At 36.1% G+C, this 23,215-nt stretch overlaps 2 long non-coding RNA genes across 4 annotated transcripts; one reads left to right on the top strand and one right to left on the bottom strand.

Moving 5' to 3' along the window:
• Positions 1–9,962: 9,962 nt before the first annotated feature.
• On the bottom strand, positions 9,963–12,499 carry LOC130996782 (uncharacterized). 3 transcript variants are annotated; one of them, XR_009092791.1, is made up of 7 exons: positions 11,869–12,497; positions 11,194–11,291; positions 11,001–11,090; positions 10,738–10,795; positions 10,443–10,468; positions 10,214–10,341; positions 9,963–10,130 (listed from the first exon to the last, which is right to left on the bottom strand). It is a non-coding gene; the product is annotated as an uncharacterized LOC130996782 (long non-coding RNA). The 3 variants fall into 3 exon arrangements; XR_009092792.1 differs by having other exon boundaries at positions 11,194–11,301; XR_009092790.1 differs by having other exon boundaries at positions 11,194–12,499.
• A 2,686-nt stretch (positions 12,500–15,185) lies between these two features.
• On the top strand, positions 15,186–20,871 carry LOC130996810 (uncharacterized). Its single transcript, XR_009092822.1, has 2 exons — positions 15,186–15,341; positions 19,550–20,871. It is a non-coding gene; the product is annotated as an uncharacterized LOC130996810 (long non-coding RNA).
• Positions 20,872–23,215: the final 2,344 nt, after the last annotated feature.

The raw sequence follows: 23,215 nt of genomic DNA on the forward strand, positions 1-23,215 counted from the left end.
TTGAAGATCGCTAAGCCATTGACGCACCTGCTAGAGAATGAAGTCAAGTTCGTCAGACGGACGAATGTGAGCGAAGTTTTCAAGAGCTGAAAAAGAGGCTCACTATAGCCCAGTTTTAGCTGTTCCGAAAGCGGATAGAGAGTATGCAATTTACACTGATGCATCGAAGAATGGTCTAGGTTGTGTGCTGATACAAGAGGGAAAATATATAGCGTATGCTTCGCGACTTTTGAGACCGCATGAGATAAATTATCTAACGCGTGATTTAGAATTAGCAGCCCCAGTGCATGCTTTGAAGATATGGAGACACCATCTCTATGGAGTACGGTGTGAGGTATACACCGATTGCGAAAGTCTCAAATTTTCTTTGAGCAACAAAGAAGACGATTAGAGTTAGTGAAGGATTACGATTATGAAATGAATTATCACCCTGAAGAGGCTAACGTTGTAGCTGACGCGTTAAGCAGAGAGAATCAGGGAGAGTTGGGATTTCTCCTTACTCGAGAAGAGAACCTAATCGAGGAATTCGAGAAGATGAGTTTGAAGGTAGTAATGCCCCCACAAACGACAGAAATAGTAATTTCTGCACTGAGCATTATACCAGACTTACGGCCGAGAAGCTTTGCTCTGCCAAAAGAGTTATGTGTTGAGCGGTCCTTGCTTTGAACAGAGCTGGCGCCGATTCCTCCGCTCTGACAGAGAAATCACGATTCCTCTGCTCTGGCAGAGAAGGATAACAAGATGGAAAGGTTGCGAATGAAGATTCGAACCGATAGAGTAAAGAATTATCAAGAGGCGGCAGTTAATGCCATTTGAGTTTTAAGAGAAACTGAGTATGCCTGATAAAAAAAAACCGAAGAATCAAATCACGAGCGAAACCGTACTGTTATGAGTAGTAGTAGTGTCGAGACACTACAGAGAGTACTACGGTACCGAGATATGAGATTGTGGTTAAAATGAGATGAAGTTATGGTGGTAAATAGAAATTTTGAGCATTTGAGTTACACTTTTGATGAGACGAAAGCGCCGAGATATAAACATAAGTTTCTGACGAGATGAGATATCTGCGCCAGAGGGGAAGCCATTTCTCTGACGATTCATTTCGCTGCTCTGTTATTCGGTTCCTCTGACTTTTGATTTCGCTGTCCTGCCTAATGATTTCGCTGCTCTGAAAGAGAAAGTATGAATACGTACCAAGACTGAAACGACGTTTTGAATAGAGAATAAAAAGTGAGAGATGGCATCTTTCATAGAAAGATGTTTGATGTGTTAGCACGTGAAGGCGCTACTTTGGCAACCTCATACAATTACACCTGTTAGAGACTTCCACAATAGAAGTGAGACCACATGCTATAAATTGTGATATCGATTAGCAAAATCGAGAGAATGAAATCCGACAATTGAGTAATCACTGATAGATTCTTTTGACGCTAGAAACGATGTTTATGTAAGCTTTCCCTATCTCGGGGAGCGTGTTATTTTCGAGTTAAGGAAAGACTCAAACCGAGATATATAGGACCTTACGATGTATTAGAAGAAGTAGGCCAAGTAGCCTATAAACTAGCGTTGCCTCCGAGCTTCGCGAACGTCCAAGACGTTTTCCCATGTTTCTCAACTGAGAAAGTATGTGTTTGATCCAAAATACGTCATCCATCAAGAAGAAGTGTCCCTGGTACCAGTTTTGAGCTACGAAGAGAGAGACCTGATGCTATACTGGACCGGAAGATCCAACAGTGGAGGAACAAGTCGATTCATTTGATGAAAATCCAATGGAGACATCACGGTAAAAAAAAAAGAGTCAACATGGGAACTTGAGGAGAAGATGGTTGTAAGCAGATGTTTAAAGCAGCAGTTACAAAATAGCCAATCTTCAATAAACTCTAATAGCTGCAAGGCACAAAATTCTAGATGGCTAAAAAGCGAAGTTTGAGAAGCGTAGAAGAAATTGATAGACATTTGATGGGCTACTTGAAATCAGCGGGAGTGTATTCCCCCAGAGCTTCAAGAGAAGATGAAAGAGAAGTACCCGGAGCTTTTTCCCGAAGGTGAATAACTCAAATTTCGGGACGAAATTTCTTTTAAGGGGGGTAGGATGTAACACCCCGTACTTTTCCTTATGTTGGGAGATAGTGTTTTAACACTATTGAGAATACTGAGATGACGAGATGCGAGATTATTTTTCTAGATAAGACAGATTTTCTTTTAAACAGAGTTATGAGTGGACAAACCAATGATGGGGTGAGAGTGATGAGATTTGAGAAACGAGTCGAGTTAGAGATGCTGATTGAATTGAGTTGAGATGTTATTTTACTTCCGACTACCGGAAATAGGAATAATGAGTTTGACATAGAGTCGAGGAAGAGAGGGAGAGAACCCTTGATGATGTAATACCCCGTATTCTGTTTACCTTGCAATAGTATCGAAATACTATTGAGAGATTAAGGACTAGCTTACTAAAATCGAGAGGAAGTTATCGATGGATGGTAATATGTGTAAAATGGAGATGTTGATAGAATTGAGAATGATGTTAGAGTTGAGATGGAGACGTTGATTAAATTTTGAGATGAGATGAAAGACGAGAGATAGATTCGAGGTAGTGATTGAGAGTCACTATAAAGAGGATTAAGCTAGAGTGACGATTAGATTAATGACGAGTGATGATCCGTTTTAATGTGATAGCCTTGTGAGCTATTTGTTTGACGTTATGTGATTTACTTGATACGTGTGCTCTTATATTTGAGAAATTGGGTAGTACATGATTTTTATTTACCACCACACATTCCTACACTCACTCCCATTATTTTAATCTTTCCCACATGTGTGATTTGACAAGTGGCCAAGTGGGGAGACAAAGTACTATTTGAGCATTAAATGCGTTTAGCTTAGAGAGTAAGAATTTGTGTTTAAAACAAGAGACTTTTCTCTCTCTTGCCGTCACTTTCATTTTCGGCCTTTCACTTTCATCTTCTCTCTCCCTCACGCCATTCTTTCTCTCCTCCATTGGAGACTAAGCTCAAGTTTCTCAAGACGTATCTATGGTGAAATCCTCCACTACTAAATCTAGTCCTTAAACACTTTCTGCTTTTGATTCAAGAAGATTAGTGGAGTTTGATGCTTGAAGAATAGAGAGAAGATTTCCTTTTTCTTGAAACTACTTGAGTAAGTGTTTCAATCTTTTAGATCTAGACTTTATTATGTGATATATGTGTATAGAAGGATGATTGAAGCATGAGAAACTCCCCCTCCACCTTTTTCGTCATTTTCGAAAATTAGGGTTCATGCCCTTTGAAAATCTTTCTGGTTCTTTTCTTAAATTGGGGCGAGAAATGTGTCATATGTGATGATTTGAAGTGATTAAGGTGTGTTTGCAAAGCTTAGTCTTGAGATCTGAGTTTTTACAAAATTTAGTTTGATGTAAGAATTTGGGAAAAATCTGGAGGATATGTTTTGAACGATGATTTGTTGATGAGCATGAAAATATAGAAAGATTAACGTGATGATTGATGAATGTAGTTTAAAGGAGTTTTTGAGTTGGCTATGATGTTGAGTGATAGTATTTTTGATGATTTTCGGGAATAAAAAGTTGATGAGTTTTCGAGTTTGCTTTTGTCCGCACGGTTCTGCCTTGGGTCTTGATCTACTCTGCCGAGTTGTGTATTCGCTACTCTGAAATCAGAGAATTCATTTCCCTGCTGTAATGCCAGCGAATTCATTTCCCCGCTGTAATGCCAGCGAGTTCTTTTCCCCGCTGCCCTGCCAGCGAGTTCATTTCTCTGCCTTAACCCGAGAGTTCGCCATTCCTCTGGCGACAGAGAGTTCGCCATTCCTCTGGCGACAGAGAGTTCTCCATTCCTCTGGCGACAGAGAGTTCGCCATTCCTCTGGCATAACAGAGAGTTCGTGATTCCTCTGACGTCTGATTCCTCTGATGATTGATTCCTCTGATGATTGATTTCTCTGACGATCGATTCCTCTGTCGAAGTCATTCCTCTGACTGTCGATTTCTCTGGCGAGCATTCCTCTGCTTTGGCGAGTACTTATTCTCTGCTCTGCCAAGCTAGTCTGCTCTGCTCTGCTGAGTTTTTCCACTCTAACCACCAAGCATTTCTCTGCTCTGGTCTCCGAGTCAAGCTTATGTTTGCTTGTTTGTGATATGTTTATATGTGAGTTGTATGCTTATGTGTTTTACATGCCTATGTGCTTGTTGCTTTGAGTAAGGTCCGAGTTGAGAGTTAAATCGAGAGTAAGACGTGTGAATCCTTAGAAGTCGAGTATACCTAGGGATTTAGTTTTATTGGGTAAATAGACGTTGAGTGAGAAGTTATTGTTGAGACGAGTTTGGATTTTAGTAATGAGTTCTAACTAAGGTTTGTTTTATCACATGAACCTTCGTGATGATGTTGATGATTTATGAAGACCCGAGCGAGACGAAGAAGTAAGTCACCTTTTCCTATCCGAGCGTAAGCGAAGGACTACAGGTGGGCAATATTTTGAGTATACGTTTATCGTATGAGCTTTCTAAAATGATTGATGATGATATTTATGAGCTTATCAAATGTTGAGTTAAATGATGTTTAAGAACTGTTTGACTTGCCAATTTTTGATGTTGAGCTTGTATGTTACCCTCTACTGATGAGACAAATTCGGTCCTGCCACAAGCGGGATTTTGTGCACAGAGGTGACTGTGAGCCGTCTTCGGGTCGGCCGGTCACGGTACTTGAGAGGGAGGCCTACTTCTCAGTACCGATAATAATGATGAGTTGTAGACGTGGTACATACATGATGAATACTTTGATAGCGCTATCGTTTACTTTGATAGCATATATTTCTAAATGTGCAGGCTAAGCTTTGGAGCGAGATTTGACTGGTGCTGGTGGGGACTGTTTCATTGAAGAAGTTTCTTTGCTGTTTTCCTTTGATGTTAGAGTCTTAAGGATGATGTACCTTGCTTTCCTTCTAATGTTGATAAAACCTTAGTGAGATGATGTCTTATTCCTTTCTAATCAAGCAATATACTCGCGGTTATATGTCTTCATACATATAATTGTTACGCCTTTTGCTGTGGTACTCTTGATATTATGTTTCCTTATGAAAAATAAACTGTACCCACTTTGCTTTTCTTCTTGAAATTTCTAATATTCAAAAAGTTATAACGATTTTGACGTATATACCTTTGAGCCGAATGATAATTCTTTGCCTTAGTATGTTCTGATGTAAGCTTCCGCCCGATGTTCAGTTTAGTTCTATTGTTCTTTATTCAATTATATTAGTCGTATCGATACTTGTACCCCGCTATCACTAGCGTTGGGAATCGGGCTGCGACAAAAGAGGCGGCGCCGCGCCGGTGGCCGAGATGGTGGGAGAGAGACAAGCACCAAGGGAGCCGCAAGGAGGCAGAAGTGAACTGTGAACCCTAGATTAATTTGTGAATTGTGATTTCTAATATAATAAAATATAAATAAATAAATTAATTTAATACTAATAACCGGTTAATTCAGTTTAACCGGTTAATCGACCGGTTAAACCGATTCACCGATAAACAGAAAAACCCCTAACCGATAATCGAATCGTACCGGTAAAAATCGATTAGCGGTTAACCGATAACCGGTTTTTTCAGTTCGGTTACGGTTTTAACTGGATAACCGGAACCGGTTTACCAGCCCTAATTATGTTACCAACATTTCTGCTAACATTACTCTTACGAATTACACAGTGTTACTTGTGGTTATTTGGGGCACTAAACTCTTTTGAAAATTATCATTTCCTGTTATTAAAAGTGTCATTTGTAATGTATCGTTTACGAATTACCATTTCTCGATCCATTCGAAAGTGTTATTTGTATAAATTAAAAGTATCATTTTCTTTTAATAAAAGTGTCATTTCTAATATATTTATAAAAAGTATAATTACATAAATTAAAAGTATTATTTTTGTTTTTAAAAGTTGTAATGTATATTTGTGAATTACTCCCTCCGTCCGCCAAAAGTATTCCACTTTGGCCGGGCACGGAGTTTAATAAAATGTGTGATGATGTTGATGTAGTGGAGAAAGGGCCCCACCACTTTATGAGATGTGTGGTTGAGATTGAATTTGGGGTGGGTTTTTTGTAAATAAAGAGTGTTTGTAAGGATAAAATATAAAGGTGGATGGTGGGACCATGGCTTAAAAAGGAAAGTGGAATACTTTTTGCGGACGCCAAATATAGTAATTGTGGAATACTTTTGGCGGACGGAGGGAGTATCATTTATCATTTCATTCGAAATTATCATTTTCATGCATTAAAAATGTCATTTGTGTGCATTAAAGTATCATTTATTTTTATAAAAGTATCATTTGATTTATAAAAAATATCATTTACATACATTAAAATATTCATTTTTTGTTATTAAAAGTGTCATTTTGTAATGTATCATTTATCGTTTCATTCGAAAGTATCATTTGCATGCATTAAAAGTATCATTTACGTGCATTAAAAGTGTTATTTATAAGAAATAATATACTCGCGTGACAATTTTGAAGAAGGAAACACAATATGGCCACTAATTGAAAAAACACAAAAAATTGGTCATTTTTTATGTTTTAGGACTGTTTTGCCCTTAGTTAGGGCGGACCAGATTCGGGTTTGCGTGCGGGTTAGGCACGCATCGCTATTAGTGCCATATACTCAGTGCTGCACGAATGGTACTTATGGCCATATTAGCGTCATTAGTGTTATACGAATGGTACTTATGGTCCATATTAATGCTAGAGGCATTCTTGTGTGCTCCATGGAGCACCGTGCTCCATGACACTAACACTTGCATTAAATGACACTAACACGAACACTATTTTAAAATGACACTAACATTATTTTGTTTTACAAATGACACTATTATATTAAATGACACTAACACTAACACTATCTTGAAATGTCTGTCACACCCCAATTCTTGAAGCAATAACTTTAACCGGGGTACGACTCATCATTTAATATGAACAAGGGAAAAACCTTGTGAAATCCAAATAAAAGGGATAACAATCGGGCTTAGCCCCTTTGGATGAAGAAAGACAGGTATTCAAGTGATACAAATCCATCAATAAACATAATAACTTCAGGATCACAAGTTTAGTGTCATGTTTCAGATAACCAACATTTATAGAATGAAATACTTGTGAATTAATTAATAGTCTCGGCTCAACAAAAGATATTGTTTAGAGTCACAACATAATAGGTCTTAAGTTAAGGAAAACAAAAGACAGATACTGGCTAATTCTACAGCGGAAGTCAAAACACGGAGTTGAACCTTAGCCTCAGCTCGCCCCGTCAGCACCAGCCGCTAACCTGAAAAACATTTGAAAGTATTTTTGGGCTAAGTACTAATGTACTTAGTGGGCTGCAACTTTTGAAACATTTCATAATCTGAAGAACAGTTTATCCAATCGTACTTGATATGACTTAGAAGGATTTAAAGTGAAAGAACTTCTAAGCATGTTAAAACATTTCATTCTATATTATATATATATATATATATATATATATATATACTTAATTTTGCGCGCAGTTGTCACACTCATTTCTGTTACTCGCTATGATCCCGGACCTTTTAGCCACCGACGGATCCGTTTCTCCCATTTACTTGAACTGAGGGCGTAACCCAGACAAGTTTACTTTTGACCTCGGGACGCTACCCAGGCAGGCCCTTACATTCTATGCTTCGGAACACATCCAGCAAGCATCCTTATAACGTCTCTTAGTTAGCGCCCAAATGGAGATCAACCCACCGAGTCAGCTAACGGTGTACACAATTCTCAAATAACGTGTTAGGCTATCAGAGAACCTCAATTGATTCGTTGTGGCGAGCATTAAACAGAGCAGAGTGCACATAAACATTTTATTGGATAAACAGCTTATATTTTACGAACATTTAAGCTCATTAGTTTAATCATACATTTGGAAAAATAAGCCCACCTGTTTAGGCAAAGCCTGTCGTTTAACCTTATCTCTGAATCGGAATAGCAGTGCTAATCCTCCTGACGTTCAAAGCCTACAAGAAATCTATTCTTAATAGGTCTTTTAAATCTAAACTCAAGTCACGGTAAAATGCTTAACATTCTATGATTCACTTAGCCGAGTTTTCAAAATTTAAAGAATAAATAATTGAAAACATTTCTCTTGAGTTAAAACACCAACAATATTCTTACTCATCTTTCTTTTGTAATTGGAATTATAAATAAAACCAATTAAAACATGATGCAATGCATGATTCATTTCATACTTAAGCATAAAAAATGTTTGCTAAAATATGCACAAGTTCTCTACTCCGTTCTGTTCTACTATGTAAACCAGCTCTGGCCATCCCAGCTCTGCTCTCCGAGCTCTGGCCTCCAGCTCTGGCCTCCGAGCTCTGGCTTTCCAGCTCTGGCCTCCGAGCTCTGGCTTTCCAGCTCTGACCTTCAGCTCTGGCATTTCAGCTCTGGCCTCCGAGCTCTGGCTTCCCAGCTCTGGCCTCCGAGCTCTGACTTTTCAGCTCTGCTCTGCCCTCATCTCCCTACTCTGTTCTCATCTCCCTGCTCTGCTCTTCACCCCCAACCTCTGAACACCTCACGACTCTCTTTCTTAGCTCACCAGTACAGTTCGCACCGATCACCTCCTTGGCAATGACGAAGCGCCGTCACCTCCCTTTAGTTCCGGCGACCGCAGCAAGCCACGGCTGCCACCCTCAACTCTCATCTATTCTCAACCCTCATCCAAATATCCAATTCAGCTAACTCCACAAAACAACATGCTCACGACTCGACTTACAGCAACTCAGTTCAAGACTCTACCTTTCCTTATTCATTTAACAGTTATGATGCTAAAACATATAAACACACCAAGATATATGAACATATGAAAAAAGGGCGATGGAGTTCATAGATGAAACCTTGGCTTGAATTTGCTGGCTACTGTGTGAATCGAGAATGGAGCTATGGTTGCTGCGTTTGATGCTCAGTCCGGGTGGAAACGAGAGAGAGATGAATTGAGAGAGAATAATAGTGGCGCAGCGGAGGGGATGTATTTGAAAAGAGAGAAATAGTGAGGCGGTTGTGGAGAAAATATATTGGTGAGGATGGGTTGGGCTTTGTCAAGATTATGAATGGGCTCTCATTTATCAACCAAAGGTAATTACAACATAAGGCCCAAAAGAAAATAAATCTCAACTCATGAAATGCTTGAATGCTTAATTAAATAAATATGCAATGCATATAAATTTAATACTAAATTTACAAATGCTTTTGTAAACCATTTTTGTTGGAATTAAAATAAATTCTTTTTCTCAATCCGGCGTGAATCATCTTAAATCTAAGTTCAAAAGTATTCTAAACTTAGCTCGAGGAAAACGGGGTATTACAATGTCAGTAACACTATTTTATTTTACAAATGACACTAACACTAACACTATCTTGAAATGACATTAACACTATTTTGTTTTACAAATGACACTATCATGTTATATAAATAACACTGTCGCGAAATGACACTAACACTATAACATGATAGTGTCATTTGTAAAACAAAATAGTGTTAGTGTCATTTCAAGATAGTGTTAGTGTTAGTGTTATTTAATGCAAGTGTTAGTGTTATGGACACTACAAGAAAAATGCTAATAGACAACATGCGAAGCGTGTCATCTATTTGAAAATCGCATGTCATGTATGTAGGTGTAGTCTATTTGAGGGCGCTAATAGACAACATGCGCATGCTCGTTGTCTATCAGCTAATAGACAACATGCGCATGCGCGTCGTCTATCAGCTAATAGACGACGTGCATGCGCATGTTGTCTATTAGCTGATAGACAACGCGCATGCGCATGTTGTCTATTTGTTGAATTTTTTAATTTTTTATTTTAGTTTTGCAATTATACTTAAATTTCCAATTTTTCAAATAAATATTTTATGAAATCTAAAAATTCATAATAAATAATTTAAAATATATACACAAATAATAAAAAGGTCATTCATTAGTTTCAACGTTAATAATTCTCAAGTTACATTGAAAAAGTATCCATCATACAAACATCCTACATCAAATCCAAAAAAATATTGTTGATCATAATATATGCGAGTCAAAACAAACAAATGAGGTTACTTGAGTGTCAAAGTTACACCATCTGCATGATCAAAATATGAATGTATTAGTTTATAAACTTTAGATCTAAAAAATATTAAAGAATTAACTTTGTATCAAACTTACCATCATCAATCATCAATCGAACTTGCAAACTCTGCCCACTCTATCCTCATTTCATCAATCTCTTTTCTGGCTGCCATTCAAAACTAAAGATACAGTTTACATAAAACATTACCGAACAATTCCTCAATCTGTACAAACAAAAACAAAAACAAAAAACAAGTGCCATTATGACCAAGAATTAGCACTGTCAAAATTGATTAGCCTTCAATTAAACAACTGATTCACTCACATCTAATATGGAGCTTATCCATTCACCTGCAATTACAACAAAAAAGTGAACATTTTCAGTTTACTGAAATCGATAAGTTCTGGCAGATGCAATGGTCATATATGCAACTCGCAGTTTCAAGCTTAGTGAAAAAAGAAGAGATAAAATCTATCCAATAAAGTCAAATTCGAGTAGTTAGATGGTGTGATCATCTTATAATGGAAGAGTATATAGAAGCATTTCGCCAACAATCAGGTATTCAAGATAGGATGAGTTCCACATAAACTGTATCAATAAAAAAGGAAGATTGTTTTACCTAAAAATGAGCTGAATAAGTTTCCCTCAACCCTCTACATGGTGCTTCCCTCAACCCTCTACATGCATTAATTGCAAAAAATTAAGAAAGTTAATAAGTTCATAACAGAGAACTGATGCTGCGAGCATGCATCAGCTCATTTTCTAATTAGTTGTAGATAGAAGGAAATATATCGTATGCATCCACATATATAAACTGCACAATAATTTGGACTTTTTTTCTTACACTAGGATACCCAAAGAGAAAGTGTTGAGAGAACATACAAAGAAAGGAAGATCTTTAGTAGTGAAAGTATAGCTCCCCAGCTTTTCATCCCAGTAAGAAAACGAAGACTTTGGAGTGTGGTACAAGACCTGTTCATTCACCAAACATGGCACAATCTGTTAATTGAACTGGAATGAAGATTTCAGTAGATACAAAGCCTGAACAAGGTGTTCAACAAATATAATTCTAAACCTGACTCTCCACGCTTATATCTGCTAGAGGCTTCAAAGACTCGAGTATTGGAGCCAAACCTCCATAAGAGATAAGAGATCCCTGCTCCCTGAGTTGGCCTAGGAAAAGCTATTTCATTTATTAACTTGACTTAAAACTTTTCACAAATATCTGCACACAAACAAACCTCAAACCTCCATCACAGTTTCTCAACTCATCTCTCTCTCTCTCTCACACACACACGAACACAAAGATCCAAACCAGTAGAACTAGAAGAAGGAATATGGATCATGGCTGTTTAGCCACTTGAGATAGAAAACTAGATTTTTATTTAACACTGAGATTAGATGCTAGCTGTATACGAAATAACCTGAAAACTTCACAGCTGCAAATGTATCTTTGAAACAATATTCTTGATTATTTGCAAAACAGAGATAAAATCACATAATGCAGCAAAAGAGACCTCCAAAATCTTTATTAACCAAGCTATCCTCAATTGTCAATTAAAAGTCTTCATCACTTGCAGTTTCAGATCTGCAAAACAAGCCCTTCTCTCCCCCAAACCCCCACACTTGTCTATTGTTTCAAGAATCTAAGCTGAAAATTTATCTCTCATTTCAAAATCATCGATTAGAACTAAAATTGTGTCACACAAAATGAGAAAGTTTTATTAATAAAGATATAGAGATATCTTACAATTCCTTGCGGAGCTTTTGAGACAAAGCCTACAAGCAAAATTTACAGTGGAATTTCAGTAGCAGAATTTCTGGAAAAAGCCACCCAATATACATGCTCATTGACAAGAAAAATCACTGAAATTAAAGAAGAAAAATTAATTGGCAGCGGCAAAATTCGACGGCAGCGGGAGAGAGCTTGGCAGCGGAATCCGACGGCGGCGGCAGAGGGCTTGGCAGCAGCGTTGGTGACCAAATCCGACGGCGTCCTATTTAATTGTTTCAATCCGACGGCGGAGGTTGAATTCCTGCAGAGACAGATCAGCCGGTGAAGGCAGAGTGGCAGCAAGGGCTTCGCGACGTTGACCCCTCCAGTGGTGGCTCTTCACGGCGGCGGTAAGGGCTTCGCCTAATCCAGTGGTGGCTCTTCACGGCAGGGCAGAAGGAATATCGCCGAGGCTAGGTGAGGCTGGGCGGAGGTCGAGCGACGAGGGGGGTGAGGTGTCGGTGGCGGTGCGAGGCTGGGTGAGGCGCCGGTGCGATGCAACAGTGGGTGCAGTGAGGCTGAGAGAGATCTGTTTTGGGACGACTAAGAGAGAGAGCGGCGCAAACGTGTGAGAGAGAAGAGTTAGGTTATTTTTTTAATGTCCCGTCGTCTATTTGGGGATGCCGCGTCGTCTATTTTGGTAAAAGACGACAAGCAGTGTTAATGTCGTCTATTATGTTGATAGAAAGCGACCATAGACAACGAGCCTTAAGCACGTCGTCTATAATTTATAGACGACGTGCTTAAGGCTCGTTGTCTGTGGCCGCTTTCTAATAGACGACATTTTAAGCGAGACACGTTGTCTATTATCATATTAGACGACATGCTTGGTTGTGTGTTGTCTATTCCCTTGCTCATAGACAACGCTTATTTAAGATGCGTCGTCTATCACCTTATTACACAACATGCTTTGTTCAATGTCGTCTATTTTATGTAGTCTATGATCTAAATTCTTGTAGTGGGAGCACGGTGCTCCATGGAGCACACAAGAATTTGCGTTAATGCTATATGGTGTGTGCTGATATTATTTAGATGGGTACAGTTATATGACCATTTTGAACACTTCCCCGTAGGGTTTAGATTATCCATTTATGGTTTAAATTATCATTTAAGGTTTGGATTCACCATTTAGAGTTTATATTATCCATTTAGGGTTTAGATTGTCCATTTAGTGTGCTGCACGAATGGTACTTATGGTCACATTATTGCTATTAGTGTCATATACTGTCTTATGTAGTGTTGCACGAATGGTACTTATGGCCATATGGTGTGCCATTAGTGGCATATATTTAGATTTTTTTTCGGTTGCCACATATGACACTAATAGTGCCATATGTTCCTAACCCGCGCGCAAATCCAAATTTGACCCGAATTCGGTTCGCCCTAATTAAGAGCAAAACAGTCTTTACATGTAATAAATGACCATATTTTGTGTTTTTTCAATTAGTGGCCAAATATTGTGTTTCATTCTTCAAAATGGTTATTTCAAAAGCGCTCTCTATTTATAATACCAAAAATGTATCTATTGTTCCTGCGGCGAGGAGCGATGGTGGCCGGTTCTCTTTGTGGTGTTGTTTTTGTCAGCGACCTTTTGTTTTCCCCCTTTCTTTGTTTTTGATTGTTTCGCCTGTTTTGTTTTCCGGTTTGTGAGCCGGACATCCTAGAGACAATGGTTTGGCTGGAGTTTCTGAGGTTGTCCCTCCGCACCTTGCCGATCTGTTTGGCTTTTGTTCTTCGTTAGACGGGCTCTCTTTTCCCACTTTATGGGTTTTCCCCTTGGGATTTATCTTAAAGTGGTTTTAAAGAGGTCCGGCCCTTAGTCTGAACCTATGCTCTCAAGGGTTTAGGTTCTCAACTCCTTCTTTCATCTTTCAATAAAATTTCTATTTCAGCAGTTAATTAAATTAAGAAATAAATTAATATTATATTGAGTATCATTTACCGTAAATAAAAATGTCATTTATTGTTAGTGGTAGAGATTTCGAATGTGATTGAGAGGGATGCATTGGCCTACACATTTAGGCAAGAGTGCTTTGGTCACCTATTAGATTGGAAACCCTGGTCACAAGTGCAGCATGGTTTTGCACCATGTTGTTTCTCGCCTTATTAAAAAGAACGACGATGATGATCCGGGTATTTGATATTTCAACAATGGGTGGAGGATTTGTTTTTCGCCCAGAGAATTCAATCTTGTTATGGGTTTGAATTTCAAGTCCTCTTCTTTTGATCCCACTACGTACACACTACGATGTGAAGCACGTTTTAGAGTTCAGACGATTTTATTGAGGATACGATGAGTAAAATAACCGAAACCTAATAACTGAACCGATCCAAACCAAAATATTAAAATATGATTCAATTTTTTTAATTTTTCGATTTGGTTTGGTTCTATTTTTCAAAAGAATTCGGTTCAGTTTGGTTCTGTAAAACCGAACAAAATCGAAAATCGAATTTTATTTATTTTATAATATATTAATATACACATATACTTTATATATAATAAATATACATATTGATATATAATTTTGATATTAAATACTCTCTCCTTCCACGATATCGTTTCCACATTTTGGACAGCACAAGTTTTGAAAAAATGGTGGATAGTAGTTGATAATAGTGGGTATTGGTGTTAGTGGAATTTGAGTCTCATTATAAATATAATGACGAAAATAAAGTGCTATGTGCACCCTATTGCTATAAATGAAAGTGAAAATGATATTGTGGGCAAACATAAATGACAAAAGTGGAAATGATATCGTGGATGAAGGGATTACAATTCAACTCAACTTTTTTACTATTTTTTATTTTTTTTTCCTTTGATTTTTGGTTTTTTCGATTTTCCGGACTATTTCTATTTTTCGGTTTGCTTCGATTTTTATTCTAAAAATTTTGATTATTCGATTTGGTTAATTCTTCAGTTCAGTTTTTGTTTTTAAAAACCAAATATAAATTTTGTTTGGTTTCAACAAAATACCGATTTAAAAATCGAATGCACATCCTTAATTGTGGACAACATACATACGTCGTGGGTCTCAGTGATAGATTATTTGATGTGCATAATCCGGTTGACGACCCTAATGGCACACTTTACCTTTGTGTAATCCACCTATTAATGCTCCACACGTTCGTTTTGGGAATCGACTTGCCACAACTCGTAGAGACGTGGACGTGGGCTTTAGTGGATGATTTGTACGCGTTTTTTAGATTTTCATTGGGGGCGTATGCGTACAAAGCCCTTAATAACTATATAAAGCACATGACTGCAGTTAAGAAGTACCACTTCTACAGTCCTTTGTATGCAATATTCATTGGGGCAGTTGAGGTTATTCTGGGTTGGGGTTCAGCGGTGGGCAAATTTGTTAATAGCTGCATACCTTAAATGTAAAATGTGTGAGGTGACATGTCAAGAAGCTCACCAAAGTCAATTTATAGCCCTTGTTGAGGCAAAGGTAATAATTTACATTACATTTTATATTATTAACTAGTATTTTACCCGTGCGTATGCACGGGTACCAAATTCACAAATACATCAAATATAATTATAAACATAAGAAAAAATATCATATTAAATAAAGCAAAATATATATAACAAACTACAAAATGTCTTATACAAATCAATTATATAGAGTTCCATATAAACAATATTATTAAGAATAAAAAAAATTCAAGTTTCAAATATTAATAATTAGTAACCATTGATATACGAACATAAAATGAATCCAACCTATGAAATAATCAATGTGCAAGGTAAAATCAATCCAACCTATGAAATAATAAATAATCAGTAACCCATGGAATAAAAAGAATGTTTATTACGTAAAAAGTTAAACGTAAGAGATATCCAATTACACGATTACATTTGTGCAAAATAATCCATCAAACTTATGGTCCCTACACAATATAACATTCTACCTTAAGAGAAATCAGGTTCATTTAATTACACAAAAGTATGGACTAATTTTTTTCCTAAAAGCATAATATTTGTGCAAGCTAAAAAAATGACATTCTAAAATAAAAATCATAAATTTATATCTTATATATAACGATGACAACGTCAAATACACAAATTATATAAAACTCTATGATCATGAAATACACAAATTTAAGTGTATTATTTCAAAAGGTAGGTAAATTACAAAAATATAAAGTTTTGTAAATTAATATCAATATTTTAAATATAACAATATACACTGATTTAACTTTAAATAAACATGCTAATAATTTAATCATATAATTGACCAATGATCGAGGTCTCGCTCTAATGGCAAAGTTGAGACACTCAAATATTTGTTTTTGTTAGAGGTCTTGAGTTCAATTCCGCCTGACGGTGATGTTTTCCCACTTTATGTGATGATGTATTGTTATTGTATTGTATTGTTTGGTGCTCAGGTCCCACATGCAGGGCGTTCTCGCCTGCGTGCGGTGTTTTTTTCCCCACCGTTGAGTGGTGTTGAGGTCCCGCCTACGTGTGGGTTGCATAATTGATTATATTCATATACTTCTAGTAACTTAAAAAAAAAATCATATAACTAAATATGTTTACCATCTAAAATGTAAATTTTAAATATCAAATATATTTTATTATCTATTTTACTGGATCTATGAAAATAAAATGAATCTGGATCTGGTATTAAAAGATGCACATGAAATTATATTTTTCAATGCACATGACTTCCACATCGAATTTTACTAAATTTCAACCTTTCACAATCTAAATAAAATGATCAATCCTTATTTCTCATTCTCACATTTAATTCTTACTAAACCTCAACCATTTATAACCTAAATAAATGGTTCAATATTATTTACATTTCATATAACACTTCCAAATATAATATTTAAATAATAATAATAATAATAATAACGGTCCGAACCTGGAACCGCCGATTCTAGGGGTAATTCTAGGCGGTTCGCGGTTCCACAGTTTGGTTATGGTTCCTAACCGAGAACCGCCGACTTCAGGTTTGTGGAATTGAAACTGAACTAACTGGACATGGTTTCGATTTCGCTTCGGAACCGTCTAACACGGTTTCGATTCTAGAACCGTCCCGGACGGTTCGATTTCACGATTTGATTCTCGGTTTCAGTTTTTTTGGCCACCTATACTACAATCTACTCAAAACACTCTTCCCTCCAAATCAAGTGAGAGTTTGATTATTAATTCCCTGCATTTCAATAACTGAGTTTTATTATTTAAAGATTATTTATATACATCATTTTGTAATAATGTGGTCATTTTTTAATTTCCTTCACAAAATAAGCTATAATATATATTTCTTATTATACTTATATTATATTTAAAAATGTTAAAAACATAAAAATAAAAAACATAACAAAGAATTAGAACAACCAAGAATAGAGAGAGAAAGTCTGCATTGTGATAATAAATTTTGAAAATAAACAGAAGAAATGAGCAGATGCTACTTGTATTTATAGGCAAAATTTAGGTTAAATTTTAAAATTCGAAATTTGAATTTTGGCTCCATGTTTTGAGCCCATGTTTTCTAAGTATCAATTTAGTTTATCGCCCAAATTGTTTGAGGCCCAAATTTTGAAAAATATCCTTAGGATATTTGCAATATTACACAACAGACTAATCAAAAATTAAAACACATTGGTTATAAGAATAACTTATTGCAAAAATTCAATAAGAATTCATTTAAATATGCTAATAACTTATTGAAAGAATTCATATATGAATTTCATCTTATTTATAACCAATGTATACCGTGAAATTCATATATAAATATGCTAATAACTTATTGAAAAAATTCAGATATATATATATATATATATATATATATATATATATATATAATTTTAAACATTCTCTTTCTAACTATTTTTTCTATTTCTTCTATCGTACATATAAATTTCTTTCAAATTATACATTCACTCCAAAAAAAATTCAATTACTAATTTTTTATGACATAAGTATTATATTGAAATTTAAATATTATAATTAAATAAAAGATATTAAATTTATTACTATATTAAATAAGCAAAAATTACAATTATGTTGTTTGTATTTATATTATAAATGTTGTTTTAATTATTATTGTGTTATAGTTTTTAATATGTCATGTAATTGAAAGTTGATTTATTTTTTATTGCAACTTAAATCCCCAAATTAACAAAATTAGGATAGAACCCAAATTCAAGGAAAAAATTAACGAAATAAATTAACAAACAAAGCCCCTGATTAAAAAAATTAGAATAGAGCCCAAATTAATCTTCTTTTTCTTTCACACAAAATCAATGAAATAATATACTCCATTAAACAAAAATAGAGCCAAAAAGTTAACAATGCCCATGATTACAAACAAACAAATAAATAAAATATTAGAATTATAAAAGGTAAGAGGGTAGCCCTAATTTCTTCATCTTCAACTTGCGCCTCCCATGTCTTCTTTTTCATCTCTGTTTTTTTTTTTTTTCGACTTCTACATAAATCTTCTTCTTCCTTCCATCAACACATCAAAAATTCAAACAAATAAAATCCCTAATATCATTCCCTTCATCAGCATCGCTTCTTCCCCTAATATTACAGAGCCACTTTTTTTTTTCTCATTTCTTCTTCCTTAAGTTGGTTCGCCCTTCCTCACAAATCCGCCGCTGCGGCTCTTTCTCCGGCGAAGAGCCGTCGGCTGCCCTCTCTCTCATCACATGCACACATCACAGGCGCAGAGATGCACACACACACCTTATCTCTCTCTCTCTCTCTCTCGCGTGACCAGACACGCACCACAGACGGCGGCGCCCGCACACAGGCACCGACCGCCATCTCTCTCCGGCGAATCGATAGCGGTGAGCTGCCGCGCCGTTCCAGAATCCAGACCCCAATCACAACCGCCGACTCCCTCAATCGGAAACACCCTCTGGGTCTCTCTCTCTGTCTCGCAACTCTCCGATCTTGGTAAAGACGCTACCCCACGCGGTGCTGACTCCTTCCTCGCGACGACAAAGATGTCGCCGCCACCGTCTTCGTTTCTTCGGCAACCGCGGTGGTGCCGAGGCTGCTGCCCCCCCTTTCCCTGACTCGACTCAATTCGGTACTTACAGGCGCGACAACATAGCAAGTTGAAAGGCAGAGAAATAAAATCAAAGCTTCAAACTTCTACTTCTTTTATCAGTGAAAGCCAAGTTCTTGAAATTGTTCAAGGTCTATTTAGAAAAAAAACTTGCTGCTTCTTCTTTCTCTTCTTTTTCTTCTCTAGTTGTCGTCGTGGTTTTGGGGTTTGGGTGGTGTTGGTGGTTGCAGTAGCACTGGCAGTAGCGATAATGGAAGAATTTTGTTGGTAAATTCAAATGCTCCGATGAGTAGAGCAACCATGATTGTTGTTTGAGTGCAAATTTCATCTTATTTAATAGAGCTCAAAACGTGGAGGCTAAGTATACTTGTTCTCCAAGAACATATCAGGAAAGGACGGATTAGCATATTTAAAAGGTATATTCTTGAAGACCAAGTTTCGAAAGTGATAGTCTAGTGGATAATAAAATGATAAAATGATTGATATTACATGTTGGTTAAAAGGTTTCTTCATTTTCCCGCCAAAATGCCATATTGGTTAAGGTTGAGCTTTTATATATATATAGATATTATACTTTTTGAAAATTAATAAATAACATGTTTATGTTTATTTTATGTTTATTTAAGGGAGAAGATTGTTTTATCTTAGCCCCGATGACTACGAGTCGACGACAGTGTACCGGCAATGGGTAACATACACCGATGGGTTAAATGTCAGCTGGAAGCCTTCTTTAGGCAAGGGGGGCAGCCTAACCCTCGCGTGAGAGGCGAAGCTCGTGGTCAAGCTTCCATTCATGTTGAGCCACGACGTCGCAATTGGACGAGGCGAGATTCTGGCAAGCGCCAAAGACCACCACCATCATCCTCATCAAGCAGTAGTCGTCTCGAGCACAGAACGGTGGTCGTGATCACCCCGTAGATTTCAATTGTAGGCCTCACAAAGGCAGTAGAGATTCGAGACATAAGCACCAAATAAACAGTAGTCATGATTAGTGAGCACGGCTGCAGGGTATGATTCATGAGAGTGAGGCCAAAATTGAGAGAAATATTGAGGAAAAGTTGTTTCTGAAGATCAAGCGTTGGTTCGATGAGAAGTGGAATATATCCGCACAAGAATTGAGAGAAATATTGAGAAAAAGTTGTTTCTGAAGATCAAGCGTTGGTTCGAGAAGAAGATAGATTAGATTAGGGGATGCGTATATGCTTACACCTCATCCACGCTCTCACTCGGACAGGAGACGCGAAGAGACACAAACTCATAGCTCTTCGTCGACCACTCCATCTTCAGCGGCCGAACAGGTGCAGACCCTATAGGATCATCCGAGTTATGAGCAAAACGGACCCGCCTCAGTGGCAGTCAGGAAATTGCCAAACATGTAGAATGGCTTATCGTAACTTTAGCTATTGTCGTTTTCTTTGTTTTAATCCGAAAACGACAATGGCATTGGCATACAGCTCAACACCAGCTTAAATAATTGAAGCCATTTTCGGCCTTAACTTTCAATACAACTGTCCAAGTACACACAGATCTCGAACCTCCTTCTCATTTATTATTCTTCTTCTTCTTCTCTTTCCTTTTATGTCGACGAAAACAAGGAAACATTTTTCTGATTTTTTTGGATGTAGCCGTGAATGGTTGGTACAGGATGATGGTCGTTCAAGGAATGGATTTGAGCTTGCTCTCGATTTCTAGATTGTAATCGAAATCTAATAGGGAACCTCGAGATAAGGGTGGGTGTTTTGGAATTTATTTTTACATGATCGATCATATATTAGTATATCTTTTCTTATTTGTAACTTAATTATGCGGATAATCAATCTGTACATTATGGCATTGAGGCATAGGCTAATCGGTAGTGCAAACTTATGTAATGGTGTTACTGGAGAGAAAGCCATCATATTGGACTACGATTTTTTCGTAAGTATAAAAAATATAGATTTTTTTGTACGTATTAATTATATTATTTTTTCTTAATTATTTTTACGTAGTTGTATTTTGATGATGAGTGGACTAAGCTATACGGGAAGCTTATGAAGATGTTTGAAAAGCGGGAAAGACACTTAGAGCATCCGCATTGGGACCTCCTTGATAGCCTCCTTGATAGCCTACTTGATAGTGTTTGTGTTATTGAGTAGGTAGTGCTGCATTGGGGTTCCTTGATAGCCTCCTTGATAATATTAGTTTTGATTTTATGTTTTTCATTTAAATTTTATTTCTCAAATTTAAATAACACAATTTATTACAAATTTAAATTGCATTAATTATAAAATCCTAAATATTACATAAAACTTTAATAAAATAAATAAAATAATGAAGAAACGGTCGAAAATATTGAAATAGGATTTTTTTTTTTTTTTTTAATTATGGCGCGTGCAGAGCACGCGCCTACTCGAGGCTCCTCGATAACTCGAGGAGTCCTCGAGGAACTCCACGCTGCATCGCCCTCCTCGAAGCCAGCCATCTCCTCGAGGAGGCCCTCGAGTACCCGCGATGCGGGTGCTCTTACCGCTTAAAACAGGTATAAGGACTGGGAATCACAAATTTCTTATGTGAAGGCATATGAGGTGTCATCGACTCAGAGATCATGGTTGCTTGCCACTCAAGTAATATTACTTTAAATACAATTTTTTATTTTTATTTTTTATGTTAGAATTTCAATCCATTCTATAAATACTCCATCCGTCTACAAAAATAATTTATTTTTGTTATTTTGGGATGTCCACAAAAATTGGCCTCTTTTTATTTTTGAAAACTATCTATCACAGGGTGGGTCATATTCTCTGCTAACAATACAATTAATTATCATTATAAACACTACTTTTTAAGTTGGATCATTTCTCCACTCACAATACAATAATTATTTTTATTAAAACTTGTGTAGTCCTTTACTAGAATTATTTTTTGTGGACAAATGTAATATTAACTTTTTTGTTTTTCCCGTGTGTACTCATACCTATATTGATGGATGCATGTTACATCGTCTGTTGAGTCAACATGCACACGGAAGAGTATGTATGATTTCGTTGGTTTCCTGTATCATAATATTGAGTCGACTGTGTGGAACCACCAGGTTGCGAAATTGTTGCCGCTGGTAAATTTATTTTGGCAGAATAGAGCATTTAATTTCCAACTTCCCAAGCATTACTTGAGGAAGATAGCTAGCCAGTAGTATTTTTTTAGTTATGCGAGCTACAGAGAGGCTAACTCTATATATTATGACAATGCTCGTTTAATTTGAAATAATGTTATTGATCGCCAATAAAAATAATGAAATCCATATATAATTTCATACACATATTATATCATAATATAATAATTTAACCCATAAGAAAAACATCAATAAATTTTGCTTCTAAAAAGAACAATAACAAAATAACTTGAAATCCTATTTAAACATATAATAAAAAATATATTATTAAAGTTTGACTGAAAAATTTACTTAATTAGTTGGATCCGCAGATAACCTTATATTTAACTCATGAGTTGTTTTTTTTAAAAAAAAAAAATTGAATATGTCTTATTAAATTGATAAACAGTTAAGTCTCTAAATTTTAAAAATCTTATAATACCATTCACGCAGCTTCCTTATTTAATTAGGATTCCTGTAGTTAGAGTTTTATGAATTAGATCATGTTTCTTTTTAATTATACAGATAAAATATATGTAATTATTTATTCATTAATTTATTATTGTTGTAAGTAAGTGAAGACGAATCATTAAATTTGCATTACTATTTTCCCAAAAAAATAAGAAATTCTTCTTCTTTTCCCAAAAAATTAAGAAATTAGGTGCATGCATCTTCAATAATAAAATTGAAGTTGCATATTTTATTGTCACTAATAATCGATGATTTAAAAAGTACTCTTTATGTATTCTTTTTATTAAATGTTCTATCTATATTCTTTATTATATATATTTTTTAATTTTACCTATATATTTTTTTAAATTACTTATTAATCCTCAATTTTTGTTTTATTTTATTTAAAGTATGTAACTTATATTATTATTAGGGTTAATTGCATATAAATTACTGAACTTTCAACAAATTCTCATTTTTATTAAAATTACCCAACTATTAATTTCTTCTCATTTTGTATATTTGCTCATTTTTCATCGTGGTGACATGGCATAAATATACTCGTTCATGAATATGCTTGCGTAGCATAAATATGATCGTGTGAAAGAATAGAATTGACATTGTAATGTATAGTTGGATGAAAACGACGTCATTTCAAACCCAAAATTTGGTCGAAAAATGAATAAATATTCAAAATGAGAAGAAATTAATAGTT

Source organism: Salvia miltiorrhiza, chromosome 8, assembly GCF_028751815.1.
Source record: "Salvia miltiorrhiza cultivar Shanhuang (shh) chromosome 8, IMPLAD_Smil_shh, whole genome shotgun sequence".
In the NCBI taxonomy this organism is placed as follows: Eukaryota; Viridiplantae; Streptophyta; class Magnoliopsida; order Lamiales; family Lamiaceae; genus Salvia; species Salvia miltiorrhiza.